This window comes from Microtus pennsylvanicus, chromosome 5 (assembly GCF_037038515.1).
Source record: "Microtus pennsylvanicus isolate mMicPen1 chromosome 5, mMicPen1.hap1, whole genome shotgun sequence".
Taxonomy (NCBI): domain Eukaryota; kingdom Metazoa; phylum Chordata; class Mammalia; order Rodentia; family Cricetidae; genus Microtus; species Microtus pennsylvanicus.
Genome location: NC_134583.1, coordinates 15,448,431 through 15,453,368, shown reverse-complemented (window position 1 = coordinate 15,453,368; position 4,938 = coordinate 15,448,431). Strand labels below are relative to the sequence as shown.

Sequence of the window (4,938 nt, the reverse complement as noted above, 5' to 3'; positions counted from 1 at the left end):
TCTACCTTGATTGTCATTGATTTAATAGTTAAAATTCAACTATAAGAAAGTAAATGCAATATGTTTTTCTGAATCCAAGATACCTCATTCAAGATTATTTTTTTTCTAATTTTATCCATTTACCTGCAAATTTCATGATTTCCTTTTCCTTAATGGTTGAGTAATTTTCTATTGCGTTAATAAAATTACCACATTTTATTTATCCATTTTTCTGTTGAGGGAGTCTAGATATTTTCCATTTTCTGGGTATTATGAATAAAGCATCAATAAATATGATTGAGCAAGTGTCGTTGTGGTAGGATTTAGTGTTCTTTGGGGACATGCACAAGAGTGGTATGCCTTACTCACAAGGTAGATCAATTTGATCTTCCTGGGGGACCACCTCACGGATTTCCACAGTGACTGCACAAGTTTGCATCCTACCAGCAAGAAGGAGTGTTCCTCTCACTCCACATCCTCTCCAGCATGAGCAGTCACTTGTGTTACTGATCTTAGCCATTCTGACAGGTGTAAGATGGAATCTGAAAGTAGTTTTAATTTGCATTTCCCCAATTGCTAAGGATGTTGAACATTTCTTTAAATGTTTCTCAGTAATTTGAGAGTCCTCTTTTAAGAATTCTCTGTTTAAATCTATATCCTGTTTTTAAATTGGTTTATTTGTTTTCTATATCTACTTTTTAAGTTGGTCGAATATTTCATATATTCGTTGTTTATCAGATGTAAAGTTGGTAAAACTATTTTCTCACTATATAGACTGCTTGTTTGTCTGCGTGACTGTATTTTTGCTGTGCAGAAGCTTTTCAGTATCATGGTATCTCATTTAATTATTGGTCTCATTGCCTGTGCTAACATGGGTCAGTTCAGAAAGTCTTTTCCTGTTCTAATGACTTCATTTACTTACTTCATTTACCGTACTTTCATTTCTATCAGGTTCCATGTATCTAGTTGTATGTTGAGGTCTTTGTTACATTTGGATTTCTTTTACACAGGGTAACAAATGAGTCTATTTGGATTAGTTTGCATTTAGGTATCCTGTTTGAACAACACCATTTGTTGAAGATTCTGTCATATTTTTTCCAGTGTGTATTTATGGCTTATTTATCAATAGACAGGACCATATGCTATAGTCTTCATTGTTTATGTACTCAAACCTCTGCTCATTTATAGGATTATCTTCTTCTCACATGCTCTCCTGTCTGTATTGGTTTCCGCAGCTAAAAATGATGGAAAAGCATTTTATGCACATAGCTATAGGATTTTTTCCCACATCATTTTCTGATAGAGTTGTTTTCTGATTTATATGTGACTTGGTTCTATGATTATGCAAGAAATATATTATTATGAGTTTTAAGCATATCTTTTCCTAAAGGCAGAACGGGGGAAGATGCAATTTTCTTTTATATGACTCTGCTTCATTTCAGTCTAATGCATTTCCTGCCTAGGGAGGCGATCAGAGGTGAGCACAGGGTAGCTAAAGAAGTCTTCGTGGCTTTGAGAGACCTGCATACTTTTCAAGTGGAGCAGAGATAGTTCATGCAGAAAACAAGACAAACAAAATAGCTGATGTCTGGTCAAGATTATGACCTAGTTACCCACAGCATATTCAGAAGATAATCATCATTTGTTAGCGTGAGAATGGAATCATGGGAAATGGCATTTGAAAAGATAATTTGGGATGAAGCTCTGTAAAGTGAAGATACTTTTGGTGTCTTCTGCTTTGCTTTTTCTTCTTCATTGAACTCAATGTTACATTTTCCTACCATTGTGACTAAGGTTGAGTTTCATAATAGGTGCTTAGCATCTAATAATTCTACACCCACTCTAATCTGCTGAGGCTATTAGCATAATTCACTTAGCTATTATTTCCAAAGTTTTTAGTTAGACTCATTTTTTTTCATTATTTTAAATGAACCATCTATATAACAGCCAGAATGACTGCTTTAAAAGGTCAAGAATATCATGCATTTTCTGTTTTCAACTCAATCCTTGAATATTTCACTTGGGAACAAAAAGCTACAAACACCTTCTTTGGTCTTTGGTGACACCCTTCTTTCAGTGCACTTCTTGCTTTGCTCCCTCATTAATGAGTAGATACTCATTATTCTCAGTCTCACTTACTGGACTGCCACCAAGTTGACTATTCTGTGGCCCCTCACATTAAGAAGACTCAATCTTTATTTATAAAAGAAAAACCCAAAGTCTCCTATATCTCTGGTTTGCTCTGTCATTTACCTCATGCATAGTCCAATTCATTTCCTCAATTTAATGAAGTGATGAGTCTAATCAGGCCTCTTGCCTTCTTTAGTTTACTTCTGTGATTTTGTAATTTTCTTCGTGATGTATATCACTACTTAACAATATTGTACATATTATCCTTTATTGTCTGTCTTCCCCAGTAGCCTTTATATTATTTAGACACAGTTTTTTAACTAAAAAATGTATGATGCTGATGAAAAATTTGAAATGATCAAGAAGACTGAAATTTGAATTCTAGCCAATATCATTAAAGATAATATTTGTCTAAGACAACTCATTATGTTATAAAGCCATCACTAGAGTCAGAGTTCTAAAAAAATTAATTGTTTGAAGAAAAATGACCATGTTTTAAATAATATTTTGGACTGCCATAGAATCTACCACTTTATACAAATCAAATCAAACAAAACAAATGATGAATTGAGGTTCCTTAATAGTTCTGAAAGACAAAATATCACTTTTTTCATTATAGAAAGCTTTGTTGTGGTTGTCATTTCCTTGGTGAAAATAACTTGAAATACTAAATGGAACTAATGTGAGATGTTAGGAGATAGAAACACTGTAAAGAATAAAGTAGCAAAAAAAAAAACAAAAAAAAGAATAAAGTAGCAATGTCAAATTCATATCACTTCAGGAGGCTGCTTAAACTGATGTGTGAATTCATAAGTTTTTTTTTGTTTTTCTTTAAAGCTTTTACTTTGAGACATCATGGAAACCATACAGGGACACATGGAAAAGACATGATCACAGAACAATGGTAACACGAAAGCATCAATGACTGTCAGCTGGCGTTTAAGCTGAAGTTCTTGGAGTTTGACATGATTCAGGGGCTGAGAGAACAGATTAGTATTCCTCTCCTTCTTCCTCACCCTCTCCTTCAACAGAATCCACACCAATCTCCTCACAATCCTTCTCCAGGGCAGCCATGTCTTCACGGGCCTCAGAGAACTCCCCCTCCTCCATGCCCTCACCCACATACCAGTGCACAAAGGCACGCTTGGCATACATCAGATCAAACTTGTGATCTAGGCGAGCCCAGGCCTCAGCGATGGCTGTGGTGTTGCTCAGCATGCACACAGCTCTCTGGACCTTGGCCAGGTCTCCACCAGGTACCATAGTGGGAGGCTGGTAATTAATGCCAACCTTGAAGCCAGTGGGGCACTAGTCCACAAACTGGATGCTGCGCTTGTTCTTGATGGTGGCAATGGCAGCATTGACATCTTTGGGAACCACATCACCACGGTATAGCAGGCAGCAAGCCATGTATTTACCGTGGCGAGGGTCACATTTCACCATCTGGTTGGCTGGCTCGAAGCAGGCATTGGTGATCTCTGCTACAGAAAGCTGCTCATGGTAGGCTTTCTCAGCAGAGATGACAGGGGCATATGTGGCCAGAGGGAAGTGGATGCGAGGGTAGGGCACCAGGTTGGTCTGGAATTCTGTCAGGTCGACATTCAGGGCTCCATCAAATCTGAGGGAAGCAGTGATGGAGGACACAATCTGGCTAATGAGGCGGTTAAGGTTAGTGTAGGTGGGGCGTTCAATGTCGAGGTTCCTATGACAGATGTCATAGATGGCCTCGTTGTCCACTATGAAAGCACAATCAGAGTGCTCCAGGGTGGTGTGGGTGATGAGGATGAAGTTGTAGGGCTCAACCACAGCAGTGGAAACCTGGGGGGCAGGGTAGATGGAGAACTCCAGCTTGGACTTCTTTCCGTAATCAACAGAGAGCCTCTCCATCAGCAGGAAGGTGAACCCAGAGCCAGTTCCCCCGCCAAAGCTGTGGAAGACCAAGAAGCCCTGAAGACCTGTGCACTGGTCGGCCAGCTTGCGAATTCTGTCCAAGAAGAGGTCGATGGTATCCTTGCCAATGGTGTAGTGGCCACGGGCATAGTTATTGGCAGCATCTTCCTTGCCTTTGATGAGCTGCTCAGGGTGGAAGAGCTGGCGGTAGGTACCAGTGCGAACCTCATCAATAACCGTGGGCTCCAGATCTACGAACACTGCCCGGGGCACGTGCTTGCCAGCGCCTGTCTCACTGAAGGTGTTGAAGGAGTCGTCTCCTCCCCCAATGGTCTTGTCACTTGGCATCTGGCCGTCAGGCTGGATGCCATGTTCCAAGCAGTAGAGTTCCCAGCAGGCATTGCCGATCTGGATACCAGCCTGGCCAACGTGGATGGAGATGCACTCATGCGTTGTAGCTACGGGTTAGAAGGCGAGGGTGACAGAGCGGACACCGGGTCCCGGTTACCGTTCCCGACAGCTAAGAGCCGAGGTAAGTAACGCAATGAGGCCAATTCATAAGTTTTTATCACCATTCACATTATGGCACCTACTAGATTAAAATTATTTTTTGTGAAAAAAAAGAAAGATACACCTCTAATGATGTGTTCTCAAAATAAGTGACTTTATTCAATGAATAATATTTTATGATTGTGTGTGTGCAAACATTGATAAAAGTTGCTTACTCAAGAAAGTCATTGGTCCTAGAAGGAAACATACTGTTCTATTTTGTTAGATGGACATGAGGACATACTATCTTCTAGATATGTATTTATTGTCATAGATTCATGCTGCTCTTAGCCTTGCTCAGAAAAGTTTCTATTAGTCTTGGCAAAGGGTCATTTCTTGGAAGTGTAAATTATATTTCTCAGTATGGTTGCAGAGGTATCTTCTCAACTG

The 4,938-nt window shown here is 39.7% G+C and overlaps 1 pseudogene; it reads right to left on the bottom strand.

Moving 5' to 3' along the window:
- Positions 1–2,923: 2,923 nt before the first annotated feature.
- On the bottom strand, positions 2,924–4,544 carry LOC142849336 (tubulin alpha-1B chain pseudogene; annotated as a pseudogene).
- Positions 4,545–4,938: the final 394 nt, after the last annotated feature.